This window comes from Euprymna scolopes, chromosome 5 (assembly GCF_053919585.1).
Source record: "Euprymna scolopes isolate OS-2025 chromosome 5, ASM5391958v1, whole genome shotgun sequence".
Lineage (NCBI taxonomy): Eukaryota > Metazoa > Mollusca > Cephalopoda > Sepiida > Sepiolidae > Euprymna > Euprymna scolopes.
In genome coordinates this window covers 105,962,296-105,989,545 of record NC_136486.1, presented here as the reverse complement: position 1 = coordinate 105,989,545, position 27,250 = coordinate 105,962,296, and the positions used below count along the sequence as shown (strand labels likewise).

The 27,250-nt window shown below is 30.6% G+C and overlaps 1 protein-coding gene across 1 annotated transcript in view; it reads left to right on the top strand.

Moving 5' to 3' along the window:
* The window catches only part of LOC145276947 (tachykinin-like peptides receptor 99D), a 775,418-nt gene that overhangs the window by 83,966 nt on the left and 664,202 nt on the right, over window positions 1–27,250 (top strand). The gene's annotated exons all lie outside the window — the stretch shown is intronic.

The window sequence follows — 27,250 nt, the reverse complement described above, 5'->3', positions numbered from 1 at the left end:
GAGACACAGGAATGGGTATGTTTGATCTGACAGAACGGTGGTTAAATTAAATTGTGGGGTCCGCGTTTACAAGTGCTTTTGATATGGATGTACATAAGAATGCTTGTTGTTTCTTAAATTTTCTTCTTTTTTTTCTGTTTATGTAAATTGTATACAGTCTGCTAGCAACACACAGAAATATTTATAGAATTTATGTTCACTTAATGACCCTGTCGTCCTCTCGATTTGTAATTTAAAAGATCTACTTCTCATTTTCTATACATTTCACTGGCTCGCCTGTTCAACACTGTTCGTCTGACCGATTTTTAAAGAATTAACATAGGAGTTAAGGGATTGAGGATCGTAAAAACAAGATTCAGTGTTTGTTTTTTTTTTTTTTAATTTTGATTTGATGTTTTATAATTTAGCTTTTTACACTAAACGACCCCAAGAAATAATCTGGCTGCAAAAATGTTAGTCAAACATTAAAAGTATAAGCAATTCATTATATCTTTAGAAGACTTAGAAATTCTTCCCGTTTTTACCGAATACCATTGCCTCGGGGACTTCGTTATTCATCCCTGTAATATTTTCCTGATATCCTAGCATTGGACGAGAGGAGTAGGTTTGAGGATTTCTAAATACAAGACACACAGTTAGTTAAATCTAAAATGTTATCTAGTTATTTATTATTTTGCATATATTAAGAGATCAATTCGAAAACTTACAGAAAATATTTCAGTCGAGCTTTCAAAGTCTGATCAAAAGTCGTTTGTCTTGTGTATTCGAGTCTTGTCTGTATAAAATATTTCTTAGTAGTTGCAGTAGATGATGGTGGAAAAACAGTCGCAAAAGTAGTACAGTAATACCTTAAGATATGGATGTACTAAGATGTGTTTTTTAATACAACTATACGTTGTAACTACATTTACACCCCAAGATACGACAACATTTGGGCGATACGATTTCAGAACTTGCGCGGCAACAAAAAATGAAAAAGAAAAAAGAAAAAAAAAAGAAAAAAATAGAAAAGGGATAACCAAAGAAATACAAAATGCAAACCAATAAAAACGTATGCGTTTGTGTGTATGAATATGTATTGTAGGCTTGGCTACTCATTCTCCTCTTCCTGCTCCCTTCTAAGTCATCTTCGTTTTTTTTTATCCATCTTTTCTGTTTAATTATAAGTTGATTAGTACAAACAGATGATCAGAGGGATGTTTAATGCAACGGCAAATTATATAGTGAACTACAGGAACATATTTTTTTTTTTAAATATGTAATAAAAAGTAAAGAATAAACATAAATAAGAAACAAACTAAAGTCTGTAAAAACTAATACATTCAAATTGGCTCAGTAGTAAAGTATTCAGCTACAAACTAAGTGTTCCTGATTTAGAATCTTCCTAAGTTCAGCCACGCTGATGAGTCATGAAAGATGATTTTCATATCCGCGGATAATTCAGTTAAGTAACCCCTACTTGAGGGCGTCAAAAATTCATTCCTACATAACATTAAAGCAAAAATGCTCTTGCCACCAGCTAGAAACGAAATTAAACATTTAAATTCCTAATGGTATTTGCTACCATATGAGCTAACGACACATGGCTATCAAACTTGGAAATGAATGTAATTAAATACATAAATACTATTTGCACATTCGTAGAGCATTTTGACCCCCTGTACATGTCTTATTTCCAGCTATCAACAAAATCAACTCCGTTCCACAAGTCTTAATGACACATATATCAAGTCTCAAATCTATTGGCAAAATTAACAGAGTAATTTGGCAGAGTGTGTTTCGCAAACAGACAAGTGTGTAAAACACAAACGAGTTGCCCAAAAGAACAGAGCCATAAAATATAAGTAATGTTTAACCTCCTGATCCCCCTGAAGTTGAAAGTTCGTTTATGCAGTAATTTTTCGATATATGGAGCTTTACTTGCAACAACATTTTTCATTATATATATATATATATATATATATATATATATATATATATATATATATATATATATATATTTCTCTGGAACAAAATGTACAGTTTTGGCATCGTATCGATAATCTATATAAAATCATACACATTGAGAGGCATATAGATAAATCAATTTTTATTCGTATGATAGAAATTTATGAGTTTTATAACGATGATGAAACTGTAACCGAAGAATTTAACCCTAACCCCAAATAAATCCATACCAAAGAATTGGAGTCAGCCAGTATATACTTTTCCTTAAAAATATTTATTTCGTACTTGGGGGAGGGATGCAGATATTTTTATGAATCTTTAAGACATTGATTGGATATCTGACACTGAATAAATTTTTATTGATCAATAATTTATTGATATTTTTCGGCCATCATACGGAATTTTTTTGAATAAAGAATACTCTATGTCTAATCTATAATATAGATCTCACCTATCTGTTTAAATGTATGTATGTATGTATGTATGTATGTAGGGATGGATGGATGGAACAAATGGCATGATGGGTAGAGAGGGCTCCCTAAACCGTGGTGAAGGCAACCTCTCTATGAGAAGGAAAACCCTGATATTAAACCTGCAGCGACTGCTGCACCCAATGATATTGACTTGCTCTTCTTTTTGGTTCAGTGTGGTAGTTGTTCAGAGAGTGGGATTGTCTCGGTGCAAAGTCTTTCCTCACTATAAAAAGCTTCAAGCACAGGCATTACTTGATATGGAATACACATTTTACCATCAGTGTGTATCAGAAAGACTGGCGGTATCCTAAAACAGCAAACAGACACTCAATGAGGACTGATGCGGATATGGACGTCAATGGAAATAAAGTCTCTGGAACATCAAAGGTCTGGACCGGCAGGTGTTCAAGGCACCACAGCCTGGACCCGGTCATCAGCAGATGTGCAGGACTGTAGAAGGTTCATAGAAGTGACTGTCCGGCACGTGGTGCTAGTGGCGCTCATGTCTGCCTCATTTGAGCCAGAAATGTATTAACTAATGGCAATACTTGAGAACGAGTTTACTGCCATCATCATGCATGCATGTATGTGCCTCGCAAAAACTTTAGACAGAGGCGATGGATTTTCACAAGATTTGATTCGTTTTGAAGTCGACACTTCGAAAGACAAATATAAAAGAAATTGGCTAAAAACATTAATTCCTTCACGATAAACTAGACACTTATCTACAGGGAGGGGTTGCTTTTTTCTCCGTTATTTTCGAAAATCAGCCCATCTCTTCGATTGTGTAGTCTTAATTTAAACCTACTTAACTTCGATGGGCGCAACAGCAACGACGTCACGTTTTTTAAAAATGTTTTACAATTTTTTCTCCTACTTCGCATTACGGGTTCGAGCTTGCCTGTCTACTACCACTTTTTTTTTTTTTTTTTGCTCAACACACACCTCCAAACGGCTGGGCACTCAGGTTAGTCTATAATATAACTCTCACTTGTCTGTTTTAATATATATATATATATATATATATATATATATATATATATATATATATATGTATGTATGTATGTATTATGTATGTATTATGTATGTATGGATGTATGTCTTAAACTTTCGACAGAAGCGACAAATTTTCACAAGACTGGTATCATTTTAAAGCTCGATTCTTCTGACGACAAATATCGAACCATTTGCCCAAAACATTAATTCCTACACCCTTAACCGAGCAGTTTTCTACAAGGAGGGGTCGCTTTTTTCGCAGATAGTTTCGAAAGTAATCTACACTTTTCGATTGACTAGCCTTAATTTTTACGTTCGTCACTTCCGGTTTTGCGATGTACGCAACAGTTTTTTTTTTTTGGGGGGGGGGGTTCAAGTTATTTTCCTCCTTCGCGGTACGGGTTCGAGCCTTCCTGCTTACTAACATTTTTTATTTATTTATTTATTTATTTATTTTTGCTAAACAAACATCTCCAAACACCCAGGCAACGCCGGGCACCCAGGCTAGTACTCTATAAAAAGAAACTTAGTCTATGTGTGAGAGATATCGTTCCCTATGAACCTTCAAACCGCTGTGCTTATTTTTATGAAATTATACATAGATGTGCTTCATGTATCTGGCAGTTTTCCTATGTAAGTTCTGTATCGGAATATCTACGATAATTATCGATATCGATAATCGAAAAAAAAAACAGGAGAAACAACTGAACAGGCGAATATAAGCAAAGTTAACACCTTATGCAACCTAAAATCACAAGTTCATTAGAAAAGTGTTATTCCTCCACAAGTAGAAAGGCTCCCCACATACAATAAATAATAAGTTATTTGATATGACAGAGGCCTGTTCGAAATAAATGTTTCAGTTTAAATCACAATTGAATCATGATACTTAACTTTGTTTATTTAAAACTTAAATTCAGGTCATTATCCCTGGACAAGCAGAAAGAACACAAATATAAAATTAACAGTATCTTCCCTCATGTGACAGGGGCGCGTTAAAAAAAGAATGCTTCTCTGTACAATACAATAAAACCATGATATTTGATTTTGCATTATAAACCATAATTCAAGCCGTTATATGTAGAATTTTTAAAAAAATCTACAGTAGTTCTCTACAGTGCAATATAGAATACAATGAATTTTGGGCTAAATCACTGCAGGGAAGCATGTGGTGTTTTGTCACGATACATCGCGATGATTTCACAACATCGATTAGATTGAAAAATAGGGTAGTTTGATGAAAGTAAAAATATGGGAATGTGAAACCAGAAGGAGTTTAAATATATGTGTGTGTGTGGGGGGGGTCTGGTCACGAATGTGCTCCTATATGGTTGACTATTTTAAAAAACTGATTAAATATAATGATAGAAAATGTATCGAGACACATGAATGGCTATGTTTGATCCTGAAAAACGGTGCTTAATTAAAATTGTGGGGTTTGCGTTCGCGCCTGGTCCACAAATTATGGAAATAAAAAAATTTTAAATGAAAAAAAAAACGTTCACAAGTGTTTTTGTTATAGAGGTACATAATAATACTTTGAAAAGTATGTTTACACTTAAATAGGGATGGTATAATAAAATTGTGGTGTCTGCGTTCGCGCCTGACCTCCATAGAAAGAAAATAAGCACAAACTTTAATAAAGACTTTTCATATCTATCTACGTAAGTATACTTTGATAATTATGTTCCAGGTTGAAGAAATATGGTATAATAAAATTATGGAGTGTTCGTTCGAGCTTGACCTCCATAGAATGGAAATATGTCACAAAGTTTAACAAGGTTTTTTAATATAGATCCACAAAATATTGTGATAAGTGTTTCAGTGTGAACAGGTATGGTATAATAAATTATGGGGTTCATCTATTTTATTTTTACTTTCATCATATTTTGCTTTGGTTTGATACCCCCGAATTCGAAACTATCTCTTTACATCCCTTCGTTTTCATAACCTATCATATTTTAATAAATCAGAGTCCATTTTCTGTAGGCTGTTTTCGAACCCAGTCAACGACGGATACTTTTGCTAGTATATATATATATATATATATATATATATATATAAATATATATATATATGACCTGACGAATTCTCGAAAGTCTGTGTGTAGCTTAACTGCCTTATTTTCAAAGCTTACTACTAAGTTCTACTTACGCATCGAGAACTGCCTACATAAATACTGAAAATATATATATAAGATGTTATACAGATACATAAAATAGTATATATACACACATATATATACATATATATATGCATATGTATATATACTACACCCACATATACATATATATATATGTATATATGTATGCATATACACATATATATAAATTATAAAGTAAAAGTGAAGTTTACAAGCAAAAAGCTTCTGTAATCTTAAAGCCAATATACATTTTAATATTAATAAGATAAGTCACCCAAATAAAAAAGCTCAATTTTATTCAGTAAAAATACATAGTAAATGTACTGAAAACCGAATCACAAAGTTCCTTTATCGAACCATACTGGGTTCCATCCTTGAACACTTCTTTTGCCATCTATCCCCAAAGATTTTCAATGGGATTGAGGCCACGAGAACATGCTGGATGATCTAAAAATTCTATATTATTTGAAGAAAAGTATTCTCGTGCTTGTCGAGATGTGTATATCGCAGCGTTGTCTTGCTGGAAAATCCAATTTCTTCCACACAGACGTGGACCTTCACTCCTGATAGAAGCATTTTCAAGCATTGAAATGTTCTTCAATGATGTTTGCCGGCATTTCACTACTTGCAACTTTAGGGTCCCAGCTGACGAGAAAGCACCCCAGATCAATAAAGACCCTCCTCCACTATGCCGAGTTGAAAAAAGTATCTTTGGGTAAATTTTAATCATGTCAATAGTGTTGAAATTCACCTGGACCATCTAGATTAAACTTTTTCTCACCATTTTCCCACTTCTGTTCATCCCCAGTCTGGTATTTGGCGGCATATTTAAGTCGGTTAGTTTTGTGCTGTTCAAGAAGACGTGGTTTCTGCAGTCGCTTTAAATGATTGAAACCCTTCATTTTCAGAAACCTTCTCATTGTTTTAGGACTACATTCTGCTGCTGTTTGGCTTTTCAATCGACTTGAGCCTATACTGGAGTTTTTTTTTTAAACTTCTTCTGATACAGCGATCCAGTGATGGGGTTATTTTTTTTTTGGTCTACCTGGACTCTTTTTGTGCCCATATTGATCTGGATCTCTTAAATAATTTGTGATGACCGTTTTGCTACGATTCACTTCGTTTGCAATGTATCTATGGGAGAGTCCACCCCTATTAAGCTCAAACTCTGATAATGGTTTCCTTTTGCCATTTATAATTTAATAATATGTTTTGTATCCACTAACAAATTGCTTTTAGTAACATAGAAAGGTGTTCGTATTCATTTTTTCAAAACTAGCCGATTTTATTAAAGTGGTCTTATCATTTTGACCAGGTGAAAATGTTTTTTTTTTTTTTTAAATAATTATTAGATCAGGGTTAAGGTTTCGAATGAAGCAACTTTAATTTTTTGTCCATCATATTTTCCCTTTTAGCAATGGTGTCAACTATTTGTTTGATTAAAAATTCGATAATATGCATAAACGCTTACTTTCTTAAGTGGTCTTATGATTTTGACCAGGACTCTGTATATACACTGAGATGATTGTTTCCCAGAGATTAAGTAACCAATGAAGTTTTACAAGGTTAATACAAGAGTGCTCAATACCTTAGCAGAGGAAGGTATACACTTTACTTGTTTTTAAGTAAGCAGTAATATGTTGTTATACCGTCCTGGGCATATTTCAATCTACTAGTTACTCGTAACTAGAGACCTCTTCAGGCGATACATATATATATATATATATATATATATATATATATATATATATATATATATATATATATATATATATATATATAAAGACAAAATGTGTGTATGTTTGTGTGTGGGTGTGGGTTTGCGTCTGTGTTTTTGTATATCTCGCAAAAACTTTTTACACAGGCGACGGATTGTTACGAGATCGGCATCATTTTGAAGCTCGAACCTTCGGACGACAAAAACTGAAAACAGGAAGGGGAAGCAAAAATCGTTCCTTCATCAGAATCTAGTCAAATACGCATGCGCAAAATACGTTGTTCCTTAAATTTGTTTAAATATTATAAAAAGCAACCGAAATTCGCTCACGCGGTCATGACACAATGATCAAAGTGGCAGCGTTGTTATCTTTAGACTGCAGCTATCAGACGTATCAGATAATTTTATTTCGATTTTCAAAATTTTAATATTGAAACGGAGTTATTTATGCCCTTTTTTCGTTTTATTTCCATCAGTTTCGCTGCTTTCTTTTGGTTTTTGTTTTTCCGATGTTTTAAAGTAGTTTCAACACAGCTCGCTTGTACGTTCATTTTTTTTTGTTTTTTTTCCCATCACGTTCACTATTTTTTTGTTTTTGTTTTTTTCCGATTTTTTAAGAAGTTTTAACATCGTTCGCTTACGCGTTCGTTTTTTTTTGTTTGTTGTTCTTTTTTTATTTTTTGTTTCGTCACGTTCGCTGTTCTTATTGTGTTTATGTTTTCCGTTTTTCATAAAAGAAGTTTTTACATCGTTTGCCTTTTTATTTGTTTATTTTCCATCACGTTGCTTGTTTTTTTTTTGTTGTTTTTTTTTTTGGTTTTTGTTTTTCCGATTCATTTAAGAAGTTTAACATCGGTTTATTGTATAATATTTAAACAAGGTGATTACTTCATTTATTCTTTAGCTTCCATTTGGTTTAAATTTACTATCACACATTCAGCTTAAAACACCCGGGCAACGCCGAGGATCCCCGCTAGTCTATAATATATATATCACCTGTTTTTTTTTTAAATGTATGTATGAATGTATGTAAGTAAGTATGTAAACTTTTGACAAAGGCGACGGATTTTCCCAAGATTGGTATCATTTTGAAGCGCGACCCTCTGGACGAGAAATATCGAAAAATTGGCTAAAAACATTAATTCCTTCACACTCAACTGGGCACTTTTCTATAGGGAAGGATTGCTTTTTTCGCCGATACTTTCGAAAGCCATCTCCTCTTTTCAATTTTCTAGCCTTAATTTAAGCCTACATAACTTCTGGTTTAGCGATGGGCGCAACAGCTAACGCGTCATGTTTTTTTTTCACTTTCTTGTCCTTCTTCGCGGTACAGGTTCGAGTCTGCCTGCCTACAGACACTTTTTTTTTCGCTCGCAGTTTTTTTTTTCTGCTTAACCAACACCCTTACACACACCTCCACTTTCTTGTTCGCCTTCCCTTCAAGGGTTCAAGCCTGCCTTCCTACTACGACATTTAAAAAAAAATTGCTCAACACACACCTACTAACACCCGGGCAACGCCGGGCACTCACGCTAGTCCTTTAAGAAAGTAAATATTCAAAGGGTTGCAAAACTTGCTTCCGTGTAAGCTGTATTGCCTGAAAGGGTCCCTAGTAAGTTGCTGACCGAAACATGCTCATGACTGTGTAACATCATATTACTGCGTAAGTTAAAACAAATGCAGTACATATTGCAATTTCATATGTACTAAGTTATGATTTTTTTTTTAAATACGACGACATTTACAACTATATTTACGCCCTAGGATATGACGTGTTTATGGAAATACGGGAAGGGAAGTGGTCTGCTTTTCATGATTTAAAGTATAAGAAAATTATAGAAACACATTTCTATACATACACTTCCTTTGGTGACGTCACTTCCAGTATTGAGTACCGGTGGCCGGCAGAGAGAGTGGCACGCGGTCAAGAAGGTCGTGTGAAAACGCCCAACCGTTGAGGAATGGTATTGCTCAACATGCTTTTGCCTGTAAGATATGTGAATACATGTTCGTTCCTAAACGTCCTGTGTTCCTTCGTTCTTATTACCATTTAACGTCATAACAGAAATATATATATATATATATATATATATATATATATATATATATATATATATATATATATATATATACGGAGCACACGTTTCAAAATAATAGACGAATAAAAAAGATCTTTCAAAATAATTAGGTAATGTATGAATAGATGCTTGAAAAATTAAATTTCTCTCCAATATATATTTAACATTAACAGGAATAAAACAGAAAAATTAAAATAAAATAGTATACACGTGATTATTAATGGATATATTCGTATGATCTAAAAAAAATCACTGTCTATCTGTACGTGTGTAAAAATAATGAGGGTTTACAGCAAATTATTTGAATTTGAGAAAATGTGGGAATTACAAAAGTAATCTTTCTTGACATTTCAAAATAGAAATAGAAATCTTTAAATTTATTTAAATTTAAAGCTTAGAAAGATGTCTTAAAACCAAGCTTTTCTACGAACCTTAAAAAGGCAAGTCCCTTGAAAATAATTATATGAGTTCATGAAATAAGTAAAAAAAAAAAATAATAATGATAATAATAATGATAATAATAATGATAATAATAATAATAATAATAATAATAATAATAATAATAATAATAATAATAATAATCAATAAATAAATTGGAATCTCAAAAAGCAATGTGCACTCGCCTTTTCCGGTAAGAACAGATAGAAATAGTACTAAGCAGAATACGATATTATTCGACCATACACCGTTACTCTTATAGCGGATTTGACACCGACAGTGCCCATGTTTTGTTGATGTTCTGTAAAATTATATATATATATATATATATATATATATATATATATATATATATATATATATATATATTTGTGAAGTTTTATACAAATTACCATCAGTGTATGAAGCGATGCTCTTTGTGTAAACAAATTGAGCTGAAGTTCTTTGGACAATGTCAAAACATTGTTAATTCACTGTTCGCATAGCAGCAGCCGTATAGTGCAACGGTCGTTTGGGCGATGCGGTTTCGATCCTGGCTTCAGGTAGTTGCTTGTCTAGCTGCACTGATGAGTTGTGAAACAGCGTAACAGTACTGTATGTTGATGACTATATATATATATATATATATATATATATATATATATATACATATATATAGTTATATATATAACTACTTAATTTACTCACATAAAATTAATATACGAAAGTATAGATTTATGCGTAAACTTTAAGTATTTTCTTCAAAAGTGCTCAATACGTAGGTAGAGCTAGTTAGTAATTTATAAAATATATATGGCGATTAAGCTACACATATAAAAACGATAAACAACCACAGAATTCGCGCATAATCCTGAAGAGTCCTAGAGTGGATGAAACGCGGAATATTCAGTGTAGCTTAATCGCAATATATATATATATATATATATATATATATATATATATATATATATATATATTCGCCAGATAGTTTTTGAAATAGTTATATCTAACATGGGATGCTCATCGGCTTTTCTACGGCAATCAAACATTTATAGTTATGAATGGACTAAAAACGTATCATTTTAGGTGACATCAATTATAACAATACATAAGGAGCTTTCTATCAGTTGCAAACGTTACACTTGGACTGATTCCATGTAGACGACAATATGATCGCTTTTATGTTACATTACCAGCAAATACTTATCGAGCCGTCCTTTTAATCAATTTCTGTTAATTTCCGCCTCCAAGATGTATAGTCCCAACTGAAAATCTTATTATACTATCTCCTTGATTTTCTTTTAGCCTTAGTCAGCGCTGAACTTTTAATCAGCTGGACTTAATAATATCTCAGTGTTGTAATATGGAACTTCACTGACAGTACACGTCTGATCCGTTTATGCAAGTAATCAATTTTTGTCCATTCCTGGTTAGCATTTTCAAGCTATAATAATATGCTTCATCATTCAACTGATAATCTATCCCATTTGTTTAAGCTAATCAGCGAGTGGTGTTTTGATCTTGATAAATGCTGACTCGGTAGTAAACAGAAAAGATGTTGGCGAAGAATATTAAAACACACACTTGAATACGTGATGCTCTGATATGTGACCATAAATGAGTTCGACTGAAACCAGAACAGTGAGTGCCAAGAAGAAAGTAACATCAAACAACGAGGGAATAAACTAAGCGTAACGAAACAAACTTAAACTGATAAATAGTTGTCTTTTATTACTTTTGTGTTCTTAAGTAGAGACGGAGAAAATCGATATTTCCTTTAGAAATCCCAAAGTCCAAAGGTTTTGTTTTCATAAATAGATTTGTATAGAAGTGACTGAACTATTCTCTTACGTCTTTATGTCAAGGTGTATTGTTCCCTTCGTTCTCCTTATAATAATAATACAAACAAATGTACATTACCTAGGCCCACTTAAAAGTATCCCAGAAAATGTAGTGGAGAGGAGGAGCATCCTTTTATTGTTTAAATTATCCGTAGTGTTATAAAAGACGCTGGGAGTACTCCTCGTTTACATCTATGCATTTCTGGGAACGTTTAATAATGTTTGCCGATACTGCCCGTTGATCTTTTCTGGTGATTTCCTGATAGCGTTGATAATGTTCAATTTTTAGTTATTCTAAGATTGTGAGTATTATTTGCATAAACTTTTTGTTTTAAAGACCCCCCAAGATAAAAATCACATGATGGCAAGTTTGGTGAACGTGGTGGTTATAACATTTTGCACATTGTTCTCTCTTCTCTAAACATCATGAACACGTATCAGTGATATGTGAGCCGTGTGACATGTAGCGCCATCTTTTTGAAAAAAGACTGCATTTTGTCTTGTGGTGTCAGTTGGTCGGTAAGAGAAATATTAGAGAGAAAGGGTCACTCTGTATATGTAATTATTATATGTATACTTATTTTATATATATATATATATATATATATATATATATATATATATATATATAGATATATATTGAATAAAATGATTCATAATTTGTGAATTGAAAATCAGTTTCAAAAGGAAAAACAACTAAAATCAATAGATTGTACGATCGTTTCGGAAACGATGTTTTATTAAAATAGACAATATGTCTTGAACAATAATTTGATAAAAAGATTTTTTTTATATTAAACAAAGTCTCCTCATCAGCAAAAAAATAGGGGGGGGGTAAAGACACCAAAATAAATTAGAGACAACTTTTAATAACATGCCAAGAAATACATGGAATAAAATAAGAAGTAACTTTTTAAAAAACGGGCGGAAAAAAGAATATAAGCCTTAATACAAAAATGCTAGTTTATTTTGGTGTTTTTACCGCACCCGACATATTTTTTGCTGATAAGGTTTTGTTACAGATTCGGTAACACGACCCCACTCTCTCAAAAGCAAATTAAACTATAATTATCTAGTGCTTTATTGCAGAGTTTGCTACTTTATATTTTTTTAATGAAGTAAGTTAACAATTAAAAGCAATGTTTAAAAAAATGTTCATTTATGTATAAAAATATGCTTCCAAACTCCCCTCATAGTGGAACGTAAAGAAAAGAAAAGGTTTAGGAGAAAATAATTTAAGCTAACCTGAAACAATAAAAATGAATCTTAAAAACACATTAGTTAACGTATTAAAAAATGTACATATGTACATTCGGAACATCGCACAACCGTGTAATAAATCTGTAAATGTTTTTAAAAAGCAGCTGAGTTAACGTTCTAAAAATGCTTCAAAAGCAGCTGAGTTAACGTCTAATAAAAAATTAGCATGACTACTCAGTAACAAAAGTCATGAATAAAATTATTTACGAAGAAATATTACAATCAATAATTAAACCATTAGTGCTGAAGTTTTCAATGTGAGAGAAATCTTTCTATACTGGAATATTTATGTTGTCTTTTAGGACATGGTCGATAAGTTTAGAAATGAAGCCCTGCTAATTAAAAGAATTGCTAAAAAGCGCATTAAGACATCCTAAAACTACTGGGCCTTGTGTTTGTCAATAAAAGAGAGTTTTTTTTTTCTAGATTAAATTATTCTGGACTAAGGTATTTTTTATGAAGTGTTAAAAAAGTAAGAATGAACCCTCGCTAAATTGTTAAAAAGCACGTCAAGAAATCGTAAAACAGTGCTTCTGATAGCTGTCAGTAAAGAAGAAATCCTTCTAGTCTTAGATAGTTTGCTTTTCTTTTTATGAAGTGGTTGGTATCTAAAAAAATCAAGCCCTGCTAATTAAATGTTACGAAGCAGAGTAAGCAATACTAAAACCATTGGTGCTGCTGTCTGTCAATGAATAAGAAAATATTTTCACACTGAAGTATTTTTGTTTTCTTTTTATGTGGTGGCTGATAAAGTATACACTGAAGCTCAGCTTATGGAAAGAAAACGTTAAGTAAGGTTTAAAGAAAATGTGCAGCATCGCTAAAAAAATGTTGTGCTCCTAGTCTCTTCAAAATAACAAGGAAATGCATAAAATATGCACGAAAGAAACTGTCGTTGTGGTATTACTTGGGGTATGACTTGAGGGAATAATATATAATCATGCCGCTCGCTGTTTCCCTAAATATATTGCTAAAAGATACCGGAAAAATCATATAATATCAATAATTGTATTTTTCATATATAAATTAGTTTAATTGATATTCATTCCTGATGTAAAGTTAGAAAAACATTCAATCGTTGAGTTTTACACAAGGTCAAGGATGCATTTCCGAACGGATTTTAGGCGTCCAGGAAAGTTTGGAGTGATTGTCTGAATTCCTATTTACTTTCACGTTTTCTTTCAGGCTTAAAACTGTTTCTTCTTTAGGGTAGACCAACACATGGGTTATATCTGCAAGCGTTTCCGTGATGTGATTGAATTACATATTTTGATTTATATATCTATAACTAGACTAAACGTGACCCATTAGGTCAGTATGTTATATTAGCTATGGAATTAATGTATGAGCGTGACACTTCTGACATAGAGAAAATATGGTTTTTTGACATAACAGAAACATTTCTATAAAAGTATATCAAAATGTAAAAAGAATATAGATAGATTTCTAAGAGTCGTTCAGTTTATAATTGTTTATTTTTGAAAAAAACTTACAGCCATTGAATTATAAGCGGTTCCCCATACTTATAGGTAAATGTACACTTAACAGATACCATAATACTTAAAGTTAAATTCAAATTTTGATATATATTTTAATTTAAACGCGAAAAAAAGAACAATCGGGACGCTGAAAACGTACACAGTAAAACAATACGCTTTATTATCGCGGTAATTATTTATTTGTAACGAAATTTAAAAAAAAGCATATTTTCGAGGTTATTTATTTATGTTGGTAGTGCAGAAGAAAATAATAATTTCTAAATAATAGTGTTGATATTTCAGTGCGCAGGTCAAATTCTGCAAAAGTAGCGATTTGTGTTTATTTGTTTACGCTGTTATGGGTTTATGTTTATGTACGCATGCGAAACCGGATGTCGAAAACCAGATGTTCGTTACAACACTCGTTACAAGGTCATTTGAGTTTTATAATTATATAGATAACATATCGATCTTTATTATAAAATGCGGAATAACCTCTCAGCGGGGATTGAACCCTGTTCTACGATGTGAAATTCTTCGTAAATAGACATTACTCAACAGCCCATTCCCCGTAAAACCTTGAGGTCTCACTCACTCCGGATGTAGCGTTAATGGAGAGACAAGTCAGAAACTACATTTCCATTAACGCCGGTGTAGACAAACACGCCAAACCTGATGTTATGCGTGAATGTTCACACGAGGATCAATTCTCGTATAAATGTATTGATTCAATTCGGCCGTTCTGCTTCACACGATTCAATCGGACGTGGAATAAAATGTTATAAGAAGTTCCACTAAGAAAGAATTCATTATTTGTCGCCTCAGAGACTAGCACGAGTCACAACACCTAAAGAATTACAAAGAGTCACGCAATATTGATTTACAGAAAATAATATAAATCTATAGGTTTTTCGAAATAACAATTGAATTTCAAATCAAAAGTACTGAATATCAAATTGAATCCGATTCATTCTTTTCTTCGATTCCTCAAATTATTCAAGTATCGTCAGAACTTTCCTAACCGATATCGTTATTTTCATCGCGCCCTCAACCGTGCGATATACGGTGGACTTGAATTGCTATAATCAAACTTATCAAAACGTTCACATTGCCTTAAACTATTACAACACTATGGTTGTATGAACGTACATTGTAGTAAACATATCCTTCATACTTATTATATTTATTCCTAATCTTACGAATGCAGACATCTAAAACACATTCGAAATAATATACAGAATTAACCTGGCATTAAAAGTACCCCATAATCGCATGATTCATGAATAGTTTTCTTTTCAATTATATCAATTTTTATAGTTAAAACAATTCTACGATTAAATTCGATCAATTATCTTGAATTTAGAACAAACAACGATATGTTTTTCATGAAATAAATAAAATATTTACTTTAAATTTCTTATTTTTTTAGCAGATGCACTAATCATATTTTTACACGTTCCCTTTTCACCCATCGAACGCAATTATCTTTTTTTTTATTATTTCATTAAGCAGGCGCACCTGGTCTTGCCCGTCGTAAATAACCCTTAAATATAATGGAAATCAACTAAATTTCGTATTTATTATTAGATAGCCAATTCTCTATTTAATATTATGTGTATAGCACTAATTTCAAAAGTTTTTTTTTTAAATGACTAAGGTGCCATCAGTTAGAATTGAAACAAAAACAAAAGTCCAATCGCGATCTTTACGGGTTGATAGATAGATATATTTAAAAGTAAACCACTTCAAGCTATAAATGAATCTGGGCATACGCAAAAGTAAAGTAGAAATAACTATTTTGCATTTCAACTTGCCAACGAAATATTCAGGTGTAATCTATATAAATAAAACAGCAGATGTACGTATATGTGAAAATATTTAACCGATAAACCCTTACATTATTAGTTATATAACACACGGGGTCAAGGGTCAAAACATTATTATTATTATTATTATTATTATTATTATTATTATTATTATTATTATTAATAATAATTGATTTGAGCGACGGAGGGTCGCTGGATCAGTTATTATGATTAGAAGAATAAACAATTAAATTGCTAAAGTAATGATTGATGTGTGAATCGCAAAAAGAAATTATATTTAAACATTATTTTGGGGTTTGGAATAAACAATAACTAGGTGGATTAGATTGGTATGAGACAAGTAATTAGGTGACGTAAGAGAACACGTGATGTAGTTAGTTTTGGAAAGATTCAGAGAGTTGAGGATTGACCGCCAGAGCAGACAGACGTCTAGACAAGGATGGACAGACAGCTAGGAGCGGGCTGTATGAACAGAAAATGTAGACAAACTGCAGATCTTGTGAAAACCAATTAAGACAACTGTAATAAATTTATATTACAAAAATATAAAGAGTTGTTTTAATTGTTTCACAAATAAGAACAGTTGTCTCAATTATATGGTGCTGATCGCTTCATGGTTCGTCACGGAGCAGCGGGAAGATACAGAAGAACTCTTCCAGAAAAAGGTATGAAGCATATATTATTATTCTTACATATGAACTGTAAAAATATCCCGTGTGATAAGTCTGATACAACATGACTCGGTTTACACGTCAATACCATGTCCCCTGGCTAACAACGTGCATATGATTTATACGTTTATCATCTGTCTGTTAAAAGAACAATATATTACACCCACTAGATAACACATGACACGTTTTAATATATCATCTCCTCCAATATAAACCAATATATATATATATATATATATATATATATATATATATATATATATATATATATACATAATTATTTACTATAATAATTAAATACCTACAGACACTAGTGTTCATCCTTTCGGGAATCTTTAGTGCAGGGTGTCAACGTTAACACGAATCGATAAATTCGAACCCAGCGACACAAGTCATCTTTGACTTGATTAGCAAGTACGGTATCCATTTGGCTACCGTTAACCGCGTGGAATAACGTTGAAATTAAACATTTTATTTTTTAAATGTTTTTTTTTTTACGTCAGTCAGAGTGATTAATCATTATATGATGATCTATGCATAAGAGCTAAATTGACGACTTAATTTAACTGAAAGTGCTCAACGATAAGAAACGACTTTCTGAAAGGGGTAACATAATTATTACAACGTTCAAGTTAGACACGCAAATGTTCACCGATAATTGAGCTTTATATAGTGAACAGATTCTAATCGGTTGTTCTACCTCAGGACAATTAACTCGGATCTAAAATAAAACTTTATAAGAACTTCCACTGAGAATACAATAATTTATGTGTTTATCCAGAGTTTAAAGACGACTCACTACATGACGAACACTAAGCAACACGCACCATTAAATTCTAGAGAGATGATAAAATTTCGATTCACTTCGTAAAGACAAACTTCTACTTGAGCTATAATGTTAACGTGTGTAGTGTAACCTATTCTATATTCGCTAATTCATTGGTTAGTACGAATGTCATCCTGAGTAATTTCTTTGCCGTGAAATCTCTGGGGCACTGAAGTTATCTGCTATTGTTTATTTTGATGCAAGCTGGTTAATACATAATATATTCATTTTAGTAAGAGTCGTTAAATTTCTTGGCATATTTTTTTCAATTGCGAGGAATTCAGGGTCTCAGTTTTTATAGTTGTTTGTGTTTTTTAATGTTAACGTTTATAATCATAAATCTTAAATATTAAATTATGGAATTAGTTTTAAATACCTTTAAAAATGACTATTTACTCAAATAATTCAAGGGATTTTCGAGGAAAATAGTTTTGTATATCCAACTACCTCCTCACTGTCTTTATCTCTCTCTCTCTCTCTATCTCTTTATATATATATATATATATATATATATATATATATATATATATATATATATATATATGCTTTAGAATAATGTAATGCAATAAATGTACTAGTATGCAAATCCAGTGACTATCGGTCTTACAAAATATTGTTAGATTTAATATTTTTTATAAGACAATCCCAGCTAAATGAAAATTGCTCAATATACCAGATAGAGCAAATAAATCATAATTTAGTAATTTAAATGTTATGATTTTCAACAGTTAAATTTTGAATCTGGAATGTTTTTATATATGCAAAACAAATAATACATTTACATAAGTATATACTTATACTTATTAAAATGCATTCTTTGTTTTGTAAATAATAAAAATTCTAGATTTTGAATTTAACCGTTTCAAATCATCACGTTACAATTACTGAATTATGATATATATATACATATATATATATATATATATATATATATATTTACATATACATATATACATACATATGAATATATTTCTGTAGAAATATATTTTCTTATGATATATATCAATCCTTTTTAAGAAGCTCAATGTAATTACAGAGAAATATAGAGAATAAATGATAAAAGGTTATATTCCAAAATTCATGATTTTGATTATCTTATAATTTATGCCTGTAATTTAGTTGACTTATACAATACTTGGCAGTATCTGTTTCGTAGCGCAAAATCAACCGCTTAATTATTATATAAATCAGTGAATCTATTATGCCCTTAACTCATCAGAATAATTAGCAATAATCAATCCGTCAAAGGGAATTGAAGTGTGATTTGACATGATTAAAATCCGCAAATTGTAAGGGAAGTTTATTTTTCCATTCCGACATATTACATTTTTATCAGAGAAAGTCATTAAACTATACGTACGAACAATTTTAATTAATTTATGAATCTTCTACCAAAATGTCCTATTAAATAATTAGTAAATTTATTAATTCTAATTTGTGTATGCATACTAATGAAAATTATATCAACAAATAATAACCTATTATACATGTTTGTATATACGTAACTTTACTAAGCTAAAAACAAAATGTTTATATATATATATATATATATAAATATATATATATATATATATATATATAAATATATATATATATATTCTTATATATATATGTATATATATATATATATATATATATATATATATATATATATATAAGTCACTTTGCGTGCGTGTGAATTCTTTCCTCATATGGTACGACACGGCAGAGCCTACATTTTGACAATTTTACGCAAAAATAATTTATATATCTGGAAGTGTTCTTAGATATTTTTGCAGAGAAATTCATCCGATAGGTATCGAAAATCAAGGAAAATCCGATTTTAAACAAAGCTTTTCTATCTTATAAATAAAAAATTAATGATTTTTACCGGCGAATGTTTATACGTGACACCTGCAAGGGGGGAGGGTAAAAAAATCTTAAGATATAATTTCTAATTAAATAAAAGTATTATTGACATTTGGAGATATAGCTAAGTTGTAGAGCATTCAACTACAGATCAAATAATCCTCAATTCGAGCCCGTGTATCTTACCATTATATTTTTTATCAATGAGTTCAATTTACAGTAAATTAAGAGGAACCTTTTAAAATAGCTGCAAATCTTGTCTTCCTTTCCGTATTTTCAAACTAAACATTAATCAGAAGCAAATTTTTCAGAGTATCCATCATCAAGCCTAAATATCAGCTGACGTGATCTTGTAGACAAACACAGATGGACGATATTATCATTATTTTTTAATTTTATTTTATTTATTTATTTGCGAATTAGTCCACCTGGCAAATTATTTCTCGTACTATATAATAATCAATATAGGACTGATTCTATGACAATAAATAGGCAATGTGTATGAATTAACATATCAAATTTAAGCGTATTGTACGCCCTGGCAGCGCCTGGCATCAAGCTAATAAATATATATATATATATATATATATATATATATATATATATATATATATATATATATATATATATATATATATATATATATATATACACAATTTTTTAAGTTGTAAATATAAAGTTTCCTCGGTCCGTTATTATTTTTTCAGAAGGTAGTCATTACAATATCATTTCCTAGTGCGATTGACAAATCGGCGGAATTATATTATAGCTTCATATTAAGTCAGGAAGACAACCAGGATTCGACGCTGCTCAGGGGTGGATGCTGATTAACGAATGTTTCCTTATTTCCAATATTTTTATTTTCTTCGAAAGAAGTAGAAATCGCTCATTTTTTTTTTTTATCAAATCAATTGTTGGCCTGCTTTAATTGAGGACCAATGGCGATACACCGGGAGGAAGATTCACATACCTCCCTGTAGTTACTGTGTCCACAATATACTGTGGTTCACATTTCACTGTAGAGAACCTACTATTAGTCTTAATATATATATATATATATATATTTGTAAATATATATATATTTTTATAAATATATGTATATATATATATATATATATATATAATAGCTTAGAGTTAAAGTTTAAAATGCAAAACTCTAGTATTATGGTTCAGTTGTTCTCTTAATAGAAACATATATTTCGTATACGCCTCTGTCACAGCGAATAACCTACTGTTGATTTCAAGTGGCCGGCCTCTCTTTTTGTACGTTGATAGTGACTTGGATTTAGGTTTAAAATGAAAAGGTCAAGTATAATAGTGACATTGTACTTTAAACATTCATTTTAAAGTCGCCCCTGTCATATACAAGAACATAGTGTTGATGTTAATGCCGATCCTTTTGACTTGTGTGGTAATAAATGTCCTTAAAGGCACTTTGTTGATGTAAGATTTTAGAAGGTTAAATTTCATAAAAATCGGCCAAGCCGTTGTGTAGTTTATGAGGAACTCATAGATACACACAGACAGAGCAGGAGTGACACAAACGTCTTTATATATATATATATATATATATATATATATATATATATATATATATATATATATATATATATGTCTGAAGACATGTATTTGGAATCATTAGTATGAGTAGATCAAGTTAGATTTCAACCCGGGACGTGAATGTTCTTAGCAGCAGTGGGAGAAAATGTAGGGCATTAAAAATGATAACATTTATTTATTTATATTCATTTATATTCTTACTGCGATACTAATAAGTAAACCATTCAATTATTTTTTTATAGAAAACTGCTACCTCAATACTAAATAGAAATCATTATTTATCTTTCCAAGGTAATGAAATGCCTTCCCCGTATATTTACGTATAATTTATACATACATACATACATACATACGTATATATATATATATATATATATATATATATATATATATATATATATATATATATAGTAGGTTATAAATATATATGGCGATTAATCACTTAATCGCAAGATATATTTTATAAGTTACTACCTAGCTCTACCTACATATTGAGCACTGTTGAATAAATACTTAAAGTTTACGCATAAATGTATACTTTCGTATATTGAGTTATGTGATTAAATGAATAGCTATATATATATATATATATATATATATATATATATATATATATATATATATATATATATATATAGTCATCCACATACAGTACTGTTCCGCTGTTTCACAGCTCATCAGTGCGCTATACGGCTGCTGCTGTGTGGGACATGAATTAACGATGCTTTTACATATGTGTATATATATGATTTTTTTTATTTCAACCTAGAGTGTATTAATTAATAGATTGTTGTTTCAATAAACGAGATAAAGATTATTCTTCCATATTATAAGATGAGTTAAGTTTTAACTGGAATAATCTGATAATATGGACGAATAATCTTTATCCCGTCTATTGAAACAAGTTGTAATGAATTAAGTGAATACACTTGAGGTTGAAATATTAAAACATATTTCGCTCTACTAACGTATTAAGCACTATTTATTCTTGTTGTTTTACTAAATATACCTCTTAGTATATATATATATATATATATATAAATATATATAAATATATATAAATATATATATATGTGTGTGTGCGTGTGTGTATAATGTGCATATGAATATATATATATATATATATATTGCATTAATATATATATATATATATATATATAATGTTCATATATATATATATATATATATATATATATATATATATATATATATATTCATTAATTTTACTGACAGGCATTAATGACCCATGGTTACGCAATTATTTATATACGGATGATAATCACTGCCGGTCGAAATATTCGAACGATATTACATTTCTGAATTATTTTAAATAATGATTGGTTATTTGTATTATTTTGGACTTTTTGCGTGTCATTTTCTCAACGTTTCGGTCTAAAATACCTTCAACTTTCTTAGGGCGTATCTTGTGGAACTTGAGAATTTTTCTGTCGAACTCGTGAATCTGGACAGAATTTCGAACGAAACAAAAATCAGTTGTAAAAGTGATAATATTCTGAAGGTTATATGTTAAATTCCAGTGTGGACGACTAACAAAATACAATTACGACTTACTTATACCCTACATGTTGTTATATCTAATGGCAAAAGCGTATGTTACCTCTGTGAAGAAAATGAAGGGCCCCGTTCGAAATTTCGACTAAATTATCGAGTTTATATATATATATATATATATATATATATATATTTCGAATATATATATATATATATATATATATATATATATATATATATATATATATATATATATATATATATATATATTAGACACTTTATGTATGTGTGAGTTCGTTCTCTATAATCTCCGGAACTGATCGGCCGATTTTCTTTGGAAAGTTCACACAAATGCACTTTACATGTCTGGGAGTTTTTGTAGATAGGTTTTGAATCGGGGTTCTTCAGATAAGTATACTAGATCGGTAATCGAAAAAAGCCATATAAAACAAGGAACGGTACATTTTTTTACGAGTGTTCTCATCCTTATACAACCTAATATCATAAGTGCATTTGAAAAGTGTTATCACCGCACAGGCAGAATGTCTGTTTAGAGTACAATTGAAACATGACACTTGACTTTTACATTTTAAGCTTTAATTCGAGCTATTCTATATAGACATACTATATAAACACGGTAGTAGGTGCAAAGTAGACTGCAAGGTAGTATGAAGCAAGTCACTTTGGAAATAACCTGTGAAGCTTTCTCTCTGTGCATCGCAGTGATTGCCCGACGAGAGCAGAGCATTTGATTGAAAAATTGATGATTTCACTAATACCGATGATAATAAATGTATAATATATATTAATGTTATTTGTTTATAAATATGTGTGTTGTGTGTGTGAGTGCGTGAGTGTGTGTGTGTGTGTGTTGCAATCGCTTTATCTTTTAACGCTGATTGTTTACAACAATAAATTGTATAATTATTAGAATGTGTAATTATTAAAATAAATTCCCTTTTTATGTTGTAATGGGAGACACTTTAAAGATCGCCTTAAATGCAGATTTCAAATTGTTTTACTGTTTTTTTACTTATGTTTTATTGTTGACACGTTCCCTATTATTCCGGAACCCGTCGTGAATAGCGCATTATAAGCACCTGACTAACAATATTTATTGCACGTATTCTTCCGATTATGTGGTTGTGAAAATTGGCACGTTTATTGCTTTATGCTTTCGATGAAACCACTTCTGAAAAAAGAACCCTTTCTTATTTTTCACATACAGCTGTGAATTCTTATAAATCGTATGCGCTTTCCGAAGGCCTCAATGAATGACATCAATGTTACCATTTGGAGGCGACAATACTAAGATGTTGACTATGACTTCATTTCTGTTAAAACAGATTCAATAAATAAATATCTGTGATAGCTTGCACATGTTTGTGTTATGTTTCCGTTCTGGAACTAATAAAATTTTCTTACTCATCAAGAATCTTAACAGTGATCGTTCAATAGCAGCAAATTAGTGTTATGCTGAGTTTGAGTGGCAGCAAGTCCCTCAAGATTTCAAGTGCTTTCAATTTTAAGCAATTTCGTTTTCTTTTTTTCTTTTCTGGAATTTAATGAATAAAAATCCTCATCAGAATTGCAATCATGTCAACTTTTTATTTTCCCAGCCCATCTGCGATGATTTTCTGTGCCACCAACTTATGTTTGTGCTATTGTTTTATTTTTTGTTTGTTTGTTTTTTTTTGCGTGTGTGACAAGGAAGAATGTTTGCCTATGATATTTTGTTTAGCTATCATTATTGGCAATTTCAATTCCATTGATCTTGGTTTGTCTATAAATTAATAGGATAGTATGCCCCCAGCGCGTAAAAGAAATTATAGTACGACCGCCGTTGTTGTAGCCCAACATCCTCCCCTTATGTTAAGAACGGCTATCGGCATGGACATCCTAAATCCCTTATAGTAAGAACGCCATTTTGTAAGTGGGGATGTGGTTGTGAAATGTAACTTTGATAATCAGTGTTAGAATTCCCGGCGCAAATACTATGAACGAAAAAAAAAAAAACAATTGGCAGTTGCAGTGTTGGCGGGTAGTGTATGATTAAAGGTATGGTAGTAATATCCAAACCCTTTATCATTTCAAAGGAAGTTGATTTATCTAGTCACCTGTACGTTACCAAATAAACACTGTATCGAGAAAAAGAAACGCTATAAGCAAAATGTTTTGTTTCAATGCTAAACAATTATTATTTATGTTAAATATATATATATATATACATATATATATATATATATATATATATATATATATATATTTATTTACCAGTGGTGAAAAAAAAAACCGGACTAAAGTGCTCAATGTGTAGTCAGAGCAGTATATAGGAAATTTATTACTGTGAGTCCAGAATGAGTTTACAAATTGTTTCAACTAGAGGAAAATCCTCAAAGAGAGGAAAAATCCAACTAGCATCATCAGAATTCATAGATGGACTAAGTTATAAAGTCAAATAAAAATGGAAAGATCGTAGATAAAGGGGAGTTAGAAAAGAAGGGGGAGTGGTGGGGAGAGGACGTTGGAGTTTAAAGTAGTAGGAGTGTATTAAAAAAAGAGAGGGGTTTATAATTAAATATTAATTATGTGTAAATTCTTATATACGTGTTTTTTAACGGTTTAAACTTAAAAGACGCTACTTTTGTTGATAACGGCATAAGTAACAGTTAATTTAAAGGATCACCATGGCAACAGGTTGGAGAGTTAATGTTAGTGAAGGAACGGGTTGAAAATGGGGTTTAAAGTAATTTAGCCGGGCGGGGAGAGATTGAAAGATATTTATTGTTTATAAAATGGAAAGAAAAAGAAATGGAAAAATAAGTTAATGAATTATACTTTACAGGTTTATTTTAATAGTGTAATGATATATATAATTAAATATAATAAATAAATTAGCCGGGCAGGTAGAAATAATACGTTACAGGTTTATTTTAATAAAATAAAATAAAATAGGTGAAGGAACGGGTTGAAAATGGGGTTTAAAGTAATTTAGCCGGGCGGGGAGAGATTGAAAGATATTTATTGTTTATAAAATGGAAAGAAAAAGAAAAGGAAAAATAAGTTAATGAATTATACTTTACAGGTTTATTTTGATAGTGTAATGATATATATAATTAAATATAATATATATATATAAATAAATTAGCCGGGCAGGTAGAAATTATACGTTACAGGTTTATTTTAATGAAATAAAATAAAATAGGTGAAAGCTTAAGTAAGTAACTTAAATAATAGAAAAAAACATTTTTAATAAGTAACACACAAATATAAGCACACGCACAATAAGTAACACACAAATATAAGCATAAGCGTGTGCTTATATTTGTGTGTTACTTATTAAAAATGTTTTTTTCTATTATTTAAGTTACTTACTTAAGCTTTCACCTATTTTATTTTATTTCATTAAAATAAACCTGTAACGTATAATTTCTACCTGCCCGGCTAATTTATTTATATATATATATTATATTTAATTATATATATCATTACACTATCAAAATAAACCTGTAAAGTATAATTCATTAACTTATTTTTCCTTTTCTTTTTCTTTCCATTTTATAAACAATAAATATCTTTCAATCTCTCCCCGCCCGGCTAAATTACTTTAAACCCCATTTTCAACCCGTTCCTTCACCTATTTTATTTTATTTTATTAAAATAAACCTGTAACGTATTATTTCTACCTGCCCGGCTAATTTATTTATTATATTTAATTATATATATCATTACACTATTAAAATAAACCTGTAAAGTATAATTCATTAACTTATTTTTCCATTTCTTTTTCTTTCCATTTTATAAACAATAAATATCTTTCAATCTCTCCCCGCCCGGCTAAATTACTTTAAACCCCATTTTCAACCCGTTCCTTCACTAACATTAACTCTCCAACCTGTTGCCATGGTGATCCTTTAAATTAACTGTTACTTATGCCGTTATCAACAAAAGTAGCGTCTTTTAAGTTTAAACCGTTAAAAAACACGTATATAAGAATTTACACATAATTAATATTTAATTATAAACCCCTCTCTTTTTTTAATACACTCCTACTACTTTAAACTCCAACGTCCTCTCCCCACCACTCCCCCTTCTTTTCTAACTCCCCTTTATCTACGATCTTTCCATTTTTATTTGACTTTATAACTTAGTCCATCTATGAATTCTGATGATGCTAGTTGGATTTTTCCTCTCTTTGAGGATTTTCCTCTAGTTGAAACAATTTGTAAACTCATTCTGGACTCACAGTAATAAATTTCCTATATATATATATATATATACAGAATTGAGTTTATAGTATAAAAATATGAATAGAATTAAGCAACAGAAAAAATTATTTATTTCTTAAAGAAATATTTTCCCAGCAAGTAAAGTATCAAGGGCAGATTATATTAAAAATGTTAACTCGCAATGTAAAATTATATGTAAAGTTTTAATTATCAAAGTAAGATTATAATAAAAGGTTTTATTACCAAAGTAAGATTACATTACCAATTTTAATTATCAAAGTGATATTTTATTAAAAGTCTTAATTATCAATGTAAGATTAGAATAAAAGCTTTAAATATCAAAGTGATATTATATAAAACGGTTTGGTTATAAAAGAAAGATTCCATTAAAAGTTTTAACTATCAAAGTAAGACCATATTAAAAATTT